This window comes from Artemia sp. Qi Xiang Cuo, chromosome 12 (genome assembly GCF_049724085.1).
Source record: "Artemia sp. Qi Xiang Cuo chromosome 12, ASM4972408v1, whole genome shotgun sequence".
Classification (NCBI taxonomy): Eukaryota; Metazoa; Arthropoda; class Branchiopoda; order Anostraca; family Artemiidae; genus Artemia; species Artemia sp. Qi Xiang Cuo.
Genome location: NC_142805.1, coordinates 56,805,237 through 56,820,286, shown reverse-complemented (window position 1 = coordinate 56,820,286; position 15,050 = coordinate 56,805,237). Strand labels below are relative to the sequence as shown.

Sequence of the window (15,050 nt, the reverse complement as noted above, 5' to 3'; positions counted from 1 at the left end):
ATGTTGATTTTTTACTTTTACAATAACAGTTTATACCATATATATTCTAGGAAACTGTTTGCAACGCGACAAAATGAACTGAACTAAATCGAATTACTGGAATTACATCTATGACACATTAAACCTTAAAAATGAATATGGCTCAGTATAAAATATCAAGTATAATTGGTTTATTTAGAAAAGGCATTTCAAGCAGTCTCATAATGCCTAGAGGACAAATGAACAACCCAGACCATCAATCTTCCTAGACCAGAACATCAGAACAACCTAGACCATCATCAACCTAGATCATGTATCTTATTGGTCATATTATCAGCTCCGTAATTCTCTAAATATCCAAATTTCCGCATAAACCAATAATAAGATCCAATTTTAATACCTTTGTTGCGTGTCATTTGACTTAGAATACCCTTCCCGATTCGGCTCGAGAATGCCACTCATTTGGCACCTTCAAAAGACTATTAAAAAAAATTTCCGTTTTCATGTGATTAATTTTTCCTTACAAATTTTCAAACTTTTGGTTTTCTTTTTTAAGGGTTTTGAATTTATTGTAATACCTTGTTAAAATATGCACAAATATTTTTGTAATAACCAATATTTGGCTCTTTACGCAATTTAATATCTTTTCTTACTGAGGTCTTTTCAAAGATATTTGATCATTGAAGCTAGTCCGATTTCTAACAACGATATGTACTAAGCTTCAAAGTTTTGGTTTTCTTTTTTAAGGTTTTTTAATTGTTGTAATTACTTGTCAAAATAGAGAATCATCATTTGTAATAATTGCAAGTTATCTTTTTTTGGGCCTTGCTATTGACATTATATAACTGGTTGCGTTCAAAAAGGCGTTCTTTTTTAAGGTTTTTGAATTGTTTTAATCCCTTGCCAAAATGTCGAATCATCATTTCTAATAATTGCAAGTTTTCGTTTTTTGGGACTTCCTACTGAAATTGTATAATTGGTGGCGTTCAAACCTGTGAGGTTATTCACGTAATGAATGGATTCTATCTAAGTCAAAAAAAACTTTGTTGTTTATGACTTGCTGTAATCCCTTGTTCAAATATATACAAATATGCTTGCCATTACCAGTCCCCGGACCCTGGAACTCGGTACGGGGCAGACTTTTACATATGGATTCTGATTGTCGCTTGTCCTCTAACCGCAGACAATTTGCTGTCTTTTTATGCTGCATTCTTTTTAAACTACTACTACTACTAACAACTCATCGCAGAACCAATCCGCCTGAGGCTAACACAGCTACGCACGCTCCTCCTCCACCCCAATCTATTCAAAGCCTCGCTTTTTACACCCGCCCACGAAGTTACCATTTCCTTTAAATCTTTCTTTATGACGTCCTCCCACCCCAGACGGGGACGACCTGCTTTCCGTTTAGCCCTAGATGGTTGGCCGAAAAGAACAACCTTTGGCAATCTGTCATCCTTCATCCGCACAACATGCCCTAACCACCTCAACCTTTCTTTCATTATAGACCTAGAAAGTGGTATTGAACCACATTTTGCGTATAGCCTATTGTTTGAAATACGGTCAGTCAGCCGGGTACCCAGAGCAATCCTTAAACAATTTCTCTGGAAAACATCAAGCAAATCTTCATCCGCTTTTCGGAGCGTCCCTGCTTCAGAGCCATATTTGCCCACTGTCATCACTGTAGCTTCTAAGATTCTAATCTTGGTTTGCAGACTTATCTTCCTATTCTTCCAGACTTTTTTTAACTGTGAAAAAACACCCTGAGCCTTGGCTATTCTACTTTTAACATCTTCACTGCTCCCACCATCTTTACTAATAATAAAACTACCAAGGTAAGTGAAGCTGCCCACCAGATCAATCTTTTCATTACCCAACGTAACCTTTTCATCTTCACTTATTCCTAGCTTTAGTGACTTAGTCTTTCTAACATTAATTTTCAAACCAATACTAGCACCCTGAACTCGCAAAACCTCTAAAACTTCATTCATTTTGCTCACACTTTCATCTAGGATTCTTAAATTATCAGCATAATCCAAGTCGAGGAGACCTTTTCCTCCCCATTTGATTCCGTGGTCTCCCATTGCCTTTCCTGTGCTCCTTAAAACAAAGTCCATCATAATAATCAATATAAAGGTGGATAAAACACAACCCTGCTTAACTCCTGATTTAATAAGAAACCAGCTGCTAACCTCATTTGCTAACCGCAGCAGTGTTATTCTCGTACATAGCACTAATCACTTTAATGTATTTGTCTGGTATACCATACAAGGATAAAACCTTTACTAAAGCTCCTCTATCAACAGAATCGAACGCTTGCTCATAATCTATAATACTGAGGACCAAAGGTGTTTGAAAACTTAGGCACTTCTCAATTATTAACCTAAGAGTGAAAATTTGGTCAACACATCCTCTACCTTTTCTAAAACCGCACTGCTCTTCTCTTAAAACTTTGTCTACGGCATCTCTCAGTCTAAAAAGTATCATATTACTAAGTAATTTGCTACCTGCAGAGACCAGACTAATGCCTCGATAATTATCACACTCACTTTTATAACCTTTCTTATAAAGTGGCTTAATTAAGTTTTTCCTAAAATCGTTAGGTACTTCCACTTTTTAAAAAATCATATTCATAATAATACTTATTTTTAATGATTTTTTATTACTAAATAATTTACGATTTATAACGTCGATATCTGCTAAGCTTCAAACTTTTGTTTTACTTTTTTAAGATTTTGAATTGTTGTAATTCCTTGTTAAAATATATACAAATATTTTTTCAATAACCAATATTTTACTCTTTACTCAGTTTAGTATATTTTCTTACTGAGGTCTTTTCAAAGATATTTGATCATTGAAGTTAGTCCAATTTCTAACAGCAATATGTACTAAGGTTCTAAATTTTGGTTTTCTGTTTTAAGGGTTTTTCATTGTTGTCATTACTTGTCAAAATAGAGAAAGTTCATTTGTAATAGCTGCAAATTATAGTTTTTTGGGACGTACTACTGACAGTATATAAATTGTTGCGTTCAAAAACGCTTTCTTTTTTATTGTTTTTGAATTGTTTTATTTACTCGTCAAAATGTCAAATTATAAATTTTAAGAATTGAAAGTTTTAGTTTTTTGGGTCTTCTGTCTGACATTGTATAAGTTGGTGCGTTCAAACCTGTAAGATTGTTCACGTAGTGAGTGGATTCTATCTAACAAAAAACAAACTTTGTTGTTTATGATTTGCTGTAATCCCTTTTTCAAATAAATAAAAATATGGTTGCAATTACCAGTCCCCGGACCCTGTCACTCGGTCCGGGGCAGACTTTTACATATGGATTCTGATTGTCGCTTGTCCTCTAACCGCAGACAATTTGCTGTCTTTTCATACTGAAGTCTTTTTAAAGATATTTCATTATTAAATCATGTCTGCTAACAACTATATCTACTAACCTTCAAACTTTTGGTTTTATTTTTTAAGGTTTTGAATTGTTTTAATTCCTTGTTACAATATATACAAATATTTTTGCAATTACCAGTTTTTTTTTGTCTTTTAGCCATTTAATGTTTTTTCATACCAAATTTATCGTTCATCACTTTAGCAAAAGGAGCTAGACAAATAGTGGTGCAAGATAAATTTGAAACAACCTTCGTAGATGGATCGTACTTTTCATGATTGACACTAATTAAAAACATTGGGGCATCAGTAGAAGGTGCAGAAAAAGTGACATGTCTGACGCCTCCTTTAAGATGACCAGAAGCCTTTTCAACAGTTGTAAAAATACCAGACAACTAAACGACTTAGACGGCACACGCATAACCCCATGGAGTGTTTTTTGGCTCATGTTCATGGAGTGTCATTGCTCGTGTTCATGATCAGTGTATTTACACTGATAGCAAGACCGTTTCTAACAAGTTTACCTTCAATAGCAGCTACTTCGCCTTGAAATTTTCCATGAGTAGAGTCATGTTTTAACAAATACGCCATATAAGAGGTATTTATACATGGGTCATTGAGAGCCACTATGTGGCATAAGTGGCTGTTTTTTTTCTAAGTAGCTCGTAATACAAGATGACCAATTCGTCCAAATCTATTTTTACCTACATAAGCCATATTAGGATAATTGCTTTCCAATCTGTAAGCTTAAGCAATTATCGAGTTAATTTTTTCAAAAAAATTAGAAGTAGAGACAAAAATAATTGGTTAAAAGATAACATTATAAATTTAAAGTGAGAGATATAATAAAACTTTAGGTGACCAAATCAAACAAATAACGAAACTATTCTTAAAATTTTCAGGTGTTTCTCTAATTTCAAGTAAAAAATTAATATTACTGCTCAGACACCATAAATGTTTTGCAGTTTTCATAATAACCTTAACTGAAAACTAAAATAAAACAAAAAATTGGATTTCATTTCTACGAAAATATAGCAAAATATACGCATTTTAAAAATTGAGCCAAAAAAATTGGTTCCAGGAGAAAAATATAAATTTGAAGTGAGAGATGAAATAAAACTTTCGCTGATTAAATTGAACCAAAAACAAAACTAATTTAAAAATTTTCAGGTCTGTTTCTATTTTGAATTAAAAAATTAATATTAGTGCTAAAATAACATAAATATTTTTGCAGTTTGTGTAAAAATATTAGCGATTCTTCATTTTTAAAATTATAGATAAAATTATAATATTGTATTCACTTTATTTAAGTCGTAAGTTGATTTTTTTAGAATAATTTCAAATGGTGGATGATGGTCTCCTAGAAAGAAAGGTTTTACTACAAAATTTTAGTCTCTATGTAATATCACTATAACAACTTCGGAATAGTAAGAAACAAACCTCAAGTAATCAGGCAGCTAACTAAGTCCAATATATGCAATAGTTTTTTCTTCTAATGACCTTTTATGATGATCTTTATCGTTTCTTTATGTAAAAAATGATTCTAGTTTGAAAACTATTTTTTTTAATTACACAATTTACATAGATTGTTAGATTACTAGGTTGGTAGCTTCCGCTGGAACCCTGATTTTTGCCCTTCGGTGAAAATATTTGGAAACACTTTTAGACCTTATTCTTTCTGAAATAATTCTTCACTTTCACCTTTGATTTCTTGATGTGAAATTGGTGAGTACCAAGATTTTTTACTTGCTTACAGTCGTCTATATCCAAGACTAATCAAAAACTTAATTGACAGATTAAAATGTAAATGTTGAACTAATTAAATAATGAAAGGATAGGTTATTTAAGCACGAGAGTTCATGTAGCAAATAAGGTCAACAAGACGACAAGAATAACCGTATTCGTTATCATACCATGAAACTAGCTTCACAAAGTTCGGGCTAAGTTGAATACCAGCTTTTGCATCGAAGATTGATGAATGATTATCTCCAATGAAGTCAGATGACACTACGTCCTCTTCAGTATAACCCAAAACACCTTTCATTGGTCCTTCGGCTGCTTCCTTAATTGCTTGTTGAATTTTTTCGTAACTGGCTTTTTCGCCAAGTTAACAATTAAGATCTACAACAGAGACATTATGAACAGCTACACGAAAAGCAATTCTGCTGAGCTTTCCATTAAGTTCAGGAATTATTTTCCCCACTGCTTTAGCAGCACCAGTTGATGCTGGAATAATATTTTGAGCAGCTCCTCTTCCATCTCTCCATTGTTTCCCAGACGGCCCATCAACGATTTTCTGGGTTGCAGTCATAGCATGAATTGTGGTCATAAGACCTTCAACAATACCAAATTTATTGTGAATAACTTTAGCAACAGGAGCAAGACAATTAGTGGTGCAAGATGCATTTGAAACAACCTTCATAGAAGGATTGTACTGTTCATGATTGACACCAATTGCAAACATTGGGATTTCAGCAGAAGGTGCAGAAATAATTACATGTTTTGCACCTCATTTAAGATGATCAGAAGCCTTGTCAATGGTAGTAAAAAAAACCAGACGACTCAACGACGTAATCAGCGCACACAGAACCCCAAGGAATGTTTCTTGGGTCACGTTCTTGAAATATGCTGATAGCACGACCGTTTATAACAAGTTTGCCATCAACAGCTGCTACTTCCCCTTGAAATTTTCCATGAGTGGAGTCATGTTTTAACAAATACGCCATATAAGTGGGATTTATAAATGGGTCATTGATAGCCACTATTTGGCAGAAGTGGCTGCTTTTTTCCAAAATAGCTCGTAGCACAAGACGACCAATTCGTACAAATCCATTTATACCTACATAAGCCATATTAAGATAATTGGTTTCAAACCTTTTAATCATACTCGCGTATCGATTTCACTTTGTCTAACGAAAAAAAAAATTAAGTTTAAAATTTACAATTATTTGTCTAGTTTGAATTAAAACGTTAATTTTTTTGATCAGGTACCTTAATTTTTTTTGATGTTAACATATAAACTTTCTCGACTCTGTGTTGGGCTTAAAAATTTGTTCAGCTTGTTTTAATTTCTGAACTATATATTGATCCTACTTATAAGAAGAGAAATTCGGTAATTATGTTTTCTAACAACGATTTCTACTAAGCTTCAAAAATTTGTTTTATTTTTTAAGGTTTTTTAATTATTGTAATCGTTTGTCAAAATATATATAAATATTTTTGCAATTGCCAGTTTTTGTTCTTTAAGCAATTTAATATAATCTTCCCCATACATGAAAGTCTTCAATTTCCACAAAAATTTGACAACGTCATTGCACAAGACGTATTAAGTGAATGAAATATTTCTCCACGTTTATCTTTCGACAAGGTAATTTTGTTTTATTTTAGTTTTAAGTTCAGGATCTCCAAAGTTAGTATGTAAACTGTAAAAATATTTATGGTGGCTTAGCAATGATTTTAATTTTTTAATTAAAACTAGAAAAATAACTGACAATTTCAAATAAGTTTCACTGATTACGTCATATAAGCAGCGTCGCCAACGCGGTAAAAGTGTACCGTTTTGGTACAATTTAGAGATCCTGGTACAGTGCAGTACATTTGAAAATTTTTCGATACAAACATATTTCCTGGTACAATTAGGTTTTACTTGCTTCTTTCACGTTTATCTTTCGACGAGATAATTTTATTTTATTTTAGTTTTCAGTTCATGATCGCTAAAGTTAGTATGTAAACTGCGAAAATATTCATGGTGTCTGAGGAATAATTTTGATTTTTTAATTAAAACTAGAAAAATACATGAAAATTTTTAAACTAGTTCCACTTATTAAGTCATTAAAGACGTAATAAGTGTATGCAATATTTATAAACGTTTATCTTTTGACAAGAAAATTTTATTGTATTTTAGTTCTCAGTTCAGGATCGCTAATGTTATTACGTAAACTGCAAATGTATTTATGGTGTCGGAGCAATAATTTAATTTTAATAATTTAATAATTTAAAATTAATTAAAGTAAGACTCTAGGCTAAAATTCTAAACAAAAAAGTTTAGCTAAACCAAAACTACAAGTCCAAAAACACAACTAAAACTATATTAATCTATAACTCTAACTAAAACTCACTGTGCTGAGAGTCTAACTTAAAACTCTATACTCTTAACTACGACTAAACTAAACTATAAATAAAACTGTAACCCAATCTAAAACTAAACGTTTCCGCTAGGGAGGGGGCTCTTTGAAGGCCCGGGGGGGGCGCGGGGACCCATTGAGGGGGACGGGGGGAGGGGGCCTTTTGGCGGCCTGGAGGGCCCGGGGGGGGCCCGCGCGGCCCTGTTGGGGCTCGGGGGGAGGGAGAGGGCCCCTCGGGGTTGGAGAACTCACAACACTGTTCAAATGGAACTTGTGTAGTATAACGACCACAGAGTTTCACCCCAAATCATCTTCTAAAATGTCTCAGACTATTTCACCCAAAAAATCCCTAAAATGATGTATTAATTTGTTTCGCCCAAATAATCCCCTAAAAGTAATTTCTGTGCGTTCCTTTGATTTGGCATTCCTGCGGTGTCACATTTGAAATTCCCAGGAAACCATTTCCCACGTAAATTATATTCAATCTGTCTTGATCAAGTATGAATTTCTGAAAATATATCTAATGTGTTCCTACTTACACTAATATGGCTTCGATAGAATATTAATATTTATCTCTCGAACCTAAAGATTAGAAAAGCCATATTTAAAAATAGAATATTAATTTATATTTCTGACCTAAAGATCAGAGAAGTCATATTTAAAAATGAAATCCCATCATGTTTCATGTCCCAGTCGAGTATGCAAATCAATTTCTCAGAAATCCCGTACCCTCGTGTCCCGGTCGAGTATTCAAATTAAATTAAAATAAATATATTACCCTATAGTGGATAAATAATCCAGGAAAAAAATTTTTAATGTTTTGAGTCGATATGTTCTACCTAATAACTGAAACAAATAAATGATATTAAAACTTAAAACGAGCATACATTATTCTGTATAAATAAAAAAGATCATAGCAGCGTTGTTTCTTTATTAAATTCTAATCAAAAACGAATCACGTCTGTGTCCCCTTCATATTCTAGAAGTGATTTTGCAATTTTTAATGAAATTTTAATTAATTGTTGAGCTTGTAATAGTACTTTTTGGTCAAGTTACATTTTAATAAAAATTATGTTTTTACTAATTTTTTAAATTTATGAGTGTTTTTAGATTTGTATTTGTAGATTAATTTCTAAACAAAAAATTATAAGGTACATATCACTAAAATAAACATTTAAAAGAAAATAAATAAGAAAGATTTTTGTGATTCTTTCAGTCGTCATTCCCTCTCATGAATGTCTCTACAACACAACAACAAAAAAACAGAAAACACTTGAAAGGAACACGGAACTAGCACAGTTGAACATTACAGTGAATTTAAAGGTAGGATCCCCCCCAGGGCCGTGGGGCCGAAGGCCGGCCGGCCGCGGGCGGGACCCCCCCCCCCCCTTGGCGGCCGTGGGAAGGGTCCCCCCTCCTCCCGGGAGCCGCGGTGGAAAAAACACTACAATAGTTGTCCGGTCACTGCGGCTGCTACAGGTTCGGTGAGTGGGTGGGTTAGTGGTGGTGGTGGTGGTTAGGTTAGGTGAGGTTGAGTTAAGGTGGTTAGATTGTCAGGTTAGATGAGGTTGAGTTAAGGTGGTTAGATTGGGTTAGTTAATTTATGAATAGGTTGGTGGTTGGTCGTTAGTGATTAGTTGGTTAGTCAGATTAGGTTAATTTATCCAGACCAAGTTGATGGCGATAGTCTATGCATTCAACTCGGTCTGAAATACGGTAGTGGCCATGAGGTAGGACACTCACACCATTCTCGAGCACATAGACTTTGTCGGATATACACGACATTGCATTTTTTTCCACTCTCACAGTATAATTTCTATACTTTAGAGAGCGAATTACAAGCACTTGTGCTCTTGGCAATAGGCTACTTTCTACACAGTCTCTGTACACGCTCATGTTGAAATTGCTCTTTACAAAATGTGTAGGCACCCCTTTACACGCCTGCTTTTCTTCCCCACTATGAGTTTCAACGCAATAGACTTTGGGTCCCGGGAACACCCCCCTGAATATTAAATCCCACCCCATCTCTGTTTTCAAAATTAATAGTTGGCTGGGGGCTTTGTGTTTCAACAGCATGGGGTAGAGTGTTGGAGTCCAACTGTTATAATGGATCAGCGAGCTGATTTACACCCCCTTTTCTAGAACACCCGCTAAATCCAATTCACGCCCATTTACCTCTAACAGCAGAGAATCTTTATTACCTTAGTAAACTTGAACCTCCCCCTCCCGAGGCCATTGCACCTTGCACACATTGTAAAAAAACGACAACATGAGCTTTTTTGAAATTTCCAGTACTGAACTGCCGCCTGCAATATTCTTGTTCAGTACCACATTTTGCTTTCACCTGTGTAGAAGAACCATGCCAGTCTCTATGCTCGTGAATGATGTAAAATTGTGGTCGGAAATAATTCGTGCACACTCTAGAGGGTCAGTCACGACGTCGCAGCGAGATTTATTACGTACAATTTCACACATTTTGCCAAACGCTGAATTTAGAATGAGCTTGTACATTTCCTTCTCCACCTTTGAATTTGCCCTAGAGCGTTTATTGACAAAGGTGTCGATAAACGTTTTCAAGTAAGGTCGCTGATTGAACTGTAGGACCCTATGTATTTTAGTGATTTTGAAACCATTGTTCGCCATCCAGTGCAAAAGCACATGGTGAACAACGACATTCTCTTTAGGGTCCAAATCAGCAATCAGTTTCTGTTTGGAGGGAGTCCAATGCATCCCCATATTCTCACCCACTGCTCGAGTGTGGGTACTTAGCGATCCATGGTTCACCGATCGTTTGATACCGGGACAAACAAAATCTTGGAAGATATCGTGACGCAACCGTAAAATTTGACTACCACTTTCAAAAAACCATCCTGGTGACCTATTTCTTTTACTGAGTTTAATGTTGGGGACCACACATAGTCTCTAAAGCTAGTGGAATTCCCCTCATATCAAAAATACGTGTTACCGTGACGATGTATATACCGAGTTCATGTCCAAGAACACTGCCGTTGACTTTACACCCGTGCTGTTTTGTCCGTTCGGATCGGTTGATAAGACGCGATCCACACGAACAACAGACAATACTAGCATTGAACGCTCAAAAAAAAAGTGCTTGTCTACGTCCGAGAGTAGACCTCTGTAACCCCGTACAGTTTTTTATACTCAATCCAATACTACATGGTGCGTAGACATATAGGAGCCACCCTCCATTTTAAACCCTCAATAGATTTGGTCTTCATTCTTGCTGACTATATACAAAAAAGTTAGAACGTCACTGGCCAAGTACATTCTATAATAATCCCACCCATTTTTACAATCCACCTTGGACCACACCTTCTTGGCAAACTCATATTCCCCGGCTGTGTATTCACTGTTGGTCAATGAATTGTAAAAATCTTTAATTGGAGGTAGTTTCATCTCACTTAAGCGAGTACCAGAGCAGTAATAGTCGTATGCGTACATACCTTGGTAGGTCAACGGGTCATACATTTCACTGTCTGGAAAGTGCTGTTTAAGCAAGGGAAAGCTATCAAAATTGTCGCTTTTTTGCACTTGAATCAATTGACTCAATGCCTTGGGAAAAAACTAAAGGAATCTAAAAACCTGATTTTATTCCAGCACGTATGCCCATTATCCACTGCCTATCATTTCAGTTCAAGAGGCAACAACTTCTCGGCCGATTTGGGAATAATGTTATAGGTAAATGAACTATTTACCCATGGACAATCTACTCCCCCTCCCTCCCTATGCAGACGTGCCAGTGCCGGTAAAATAAATTTTAAGTCAGAATTAGAGTTGTGGATAAAAACATGAATAAAAAAATGTTGGCTAACTTTTAAATTACACGATTGATGCGCAAACCCCCTAAAATTACTACCCCCCGCGGATAGTTCCTTCCACAAGTGATTATGATCTCTGACTTTCCCCCGCCCCCCCGCTTCGCTGGTCCCGTTTGCCCCCTTATACCCCTCTAACAACACACCCTTTAAAACCCCCCAAATTTTTTTATTTTTTATAGCGAGATGCTCCTCGACAGACAAAACTAATGGATAATGTGTATTTCTCAAATGAGAAATAGCACCATTAGCCGTGCCACTTAGTTTAGTCAGTGCCTTGACTATGGATTCGTTCCCCTCATCTAATGTTTCTACTATTTCTAACAACTGCCTGGTGTTCGAACTGTCTTTTTATGCTTGAGCATAGGACACTGCAATAGCCTGGTATTCTTTGAATTAGTTTGGAAATCGAGGATTTCTCACTTCCGCCAGCTTAGTCTCACAGTTCAAAGATATTTTATTGCACTGGAGAAGTGTGTTTTGAAAACTTTTTAAGCGTAGAATTGCCTTATCGCCTGAAACCGTTTCCACTGTCTGATAGCCATACCGTCTACAATGCTTCATGTGATCCCGTAGTTTCATATCACTATGGACTTGTGACAAACATGTTGGACAGTAGAAACGTACCCCTAGATGCTTACCACCCCCAGAACTCTACTAATGTTGGTAATCGGATTAAAATGGCCAATTGAATTGGCACGGTCACTAGGTGGTGTGTATAGCAACCAAACCCAATGTGTGACCCAATCAACTGACTGGCCCCTTACAGAGAAGACAACCTTCTTCTTTTCTAAACGATTCTCATCTTCTAATTCAGTTTCATACTGAACCACAGTAACACCAATATTTAAATAAACATTAGCCCTTTGAAAAACATCAATAGTTTGTACCGTTACTGAATATTTCCCCTCTAAAAATGAAAAATCTACAATGGGAAAATGGGACCCATCCATCCCATGCACAGCCCAATTGTCTAAATTCTTCTTGGTAGTGTCACGAGCTAGAGGCTCGTAGGCTGATATGAGGAAAGCATATAGGAAACATTTTTAATATGTTTCAAAACAGATCCACTGGATACCTTGACAAGCTACTAGATCTGGATTATATTTTAAAACTACTGCCCTTGCCCCACCTGCCCCCCCTCTTAAAATAAAAACTTTCTTATATTTACAAATATTTATGCTTACATTTTCAGTAAATAGAACGAGATAGACACTCCCATTTTCGTTAAGGTTCTCAAAATGCGTTATAATTTTATCTAGCCAATCCATGAAAGCACTTTCTAACTGTTCTAAATTAAAATAAACCATACGCATCTCTGACTGTATATAATGGTAATAAACTTCACTTTTCCCCTCGTGTAAAGAAAACACTTTTAGAACAATAGAGACCTTAATTGATTCCCTCCCCCAAAACTGAATTTGGATCTCCAGAAGTGCACAAATTTTATCTACATAGTTGTGTACGATTTAAACAGGGTCAAAAACAAATTTCCCACCATCAGTGACTTAAACGGATCTCCTAACGTCGCAGTTTAAACAACTATTGCATTTAAAATTCTGTTGGTCACTTGAAAATTGGGACAAGTTGTACCCCCCTCACCCGCGTGGTGAGTATCCCCTCCCCCCCGGTGGGCAAAAATAAATGGCGCAAGCTCCCTTGACGGTGGTCGTAATGGTCGGGGTTGGGTATCGATAGGTGGAGGAGGAGGAGGAGAAGGGTTAACAGTTAATTCGTTTGTAAAAACATTTAAAAACTGTAGGGTAGTTTGACTCAAGTGCGCTTGCTCAACTGTGCTATTATCTACATTTAAAAAATCGTTTAAATAATCATAAATATTAACAGGTTTTTCTTCGAAATTAGTGATATCACTCCATGGTGACATGTTGTTGTTGGAGAGCTCCTCACCTTCTGCAACTGATGAGGAGGAAGACACACAATAGGGGACCAATGCACTAATATATAACTGAAAAAATAGCTTGGTTTCAAAGCGTTCAAATTATCTACTGCTTTCAAAATTTGGATTAGTGCTTAATAGCAATTGGTTAATTCAACTGAAAGTTAAAACATAAGATAATCTAAGATATGACATATAAGGTAGCACTTTGTGTGTTTATTTTCAAATTCTTCAATTTTTTTTTTGCAGGACTTTTTGGGGCCATAGCGCATCCTGAGGTGCTTCTCTGTCCCACAGCGCATCCTGCGGCGCTTCCCTGACCCGTGGCGCATCCCTGTGGCGCTTCTCGGACCCATAGCGCTTCCTGCGGCGCTTCCCCGGCCCATAGCATATCTTATATTAGTATAAGATATTTACAGTCTAAAACGTCACTTGACATAGAAGGTGGCAATTTGATTTTGTTCAAACAATTACTACAAATAAAATTTCATATTAATACTCATTATCGGCTCTGGAAAAAAAACAAAAAAAACATTAATTGAAATTGATAGACATCTCCTGTAATGATATAAAAATAATTCCAATAGAAAGTTTTTTTTTTATTTTATAGGTAAGGTGTACCTTTCACCAATAAATAAATTTATAATTCAATGGATTTTGCTACCTATTATGATTGGGATATAGTGCATTTTTTTGTCTTCACTAATCTAATTTGGCAAAGGGTGAATGCATGTACTTGACATGATTCAAAAGGGAGAACATTATACTTCCTTTGGGGAGAAGAAATCTGTCAATATCCCGCTGAGATATATTTTTACGCAGCGATCGAAAATGATGCATGTAGACAAGGCCTAAAAAAGTTGGAAGAAATCAGTAGATATTTCTATATGATAGGTAGGAAAAAAATGCTCACATTTGCAAAATCTGTCTGGGCTTGGATGCCGGATGGATCTGACATAGCATGCTGGAGGGTAACCTCCTGACCTATCGTTGATGGGGCAGCTATTAGAGGTCCAAGGAGAGCGGATGTGCTAGCGATGTCACATTCCAATACGGCTTGGGTAGGCATCACTTGTTTAGGAGGCTTCGGCCAGCGACCATATTGCATGACAGTAGCCTTCGCAGGGGGCGCATTATTGCCCCTCGCTTTCTAAGCGGGTGGTGGTGACGGGCATTCTTCACAATTTGCCTTAAAAAGAAGAGAAAAAAATTAGTTTCAAAATAATTTGCCCCTTTTTTAAAAGAAGGAAAATTAGTATCATCATCCATATAATTTTGTCTAGAGAAGTATTTATCTCTTTTCAGTAAAGCAAAAAACCCATATTCTCCCCCCCCTAAATTTAGGAAAATTAACCCACCCTATGTCTACCCTCTCATTGAGTTAATCATGCGTTTTATTCAAGCGCAATGTAGATCAACAAAGAATGTATCTTACTAACTTTTATTAAAATGTTATAGCAAAAATCACTAAATGAATAAAAAGCAATTAAGGTAAGAAAAAATTATCTTTTCTATTATGTCACTATTAAAATCTATAAACCCCTCACCCAACAAAAAACATGGTTTCGCGCACTATAATATAAAATAAAATTTATTGAAAGATTGAAAAAAATTAAAAACATGTCTAGAGAGACATTGCATATATTTAAACATTTTTTTTCTTTTAAATTGGTGTACATGTCTACACATCGAATCCCCCCTTACTTTTAATGCGAAGAAATAGTTTGTTTTCATTTTGCACTGATGTCGGTAGAATTGATGGCATTGTCTCCCCCGTGTCCTACTTTACTGACAGTGAAGCTGTTAGTCTCACGGTCGTGCCCCCTCTC

The 15,050-nt window shown here is 35.9% G+C and overlaps 2 pseudogenes; both read right to left on the bottom strand.

The window, feature by feature from the left end:
- LOC148946313 (glyceraldehyde-3-phosphate dehydrogenase-like) overlaps positions 1 to 4,081 on the bottom strand; it is a 73,659-nt pseudogene extending 69,578 nt beyond the window's left edge.
- A 1,126-nt stretch (positions 4,082 to 5,207) lies between these two features.
- On the bottom strand, positions 5,208 to 6,222 carry LOC148946312 (glyceraldehyde-3-phosphate dehydrogenase-like; annotated as a pseudogene).
- Positions 6,223 to 15,050: the final 8,828 nt, after the last annotated feature.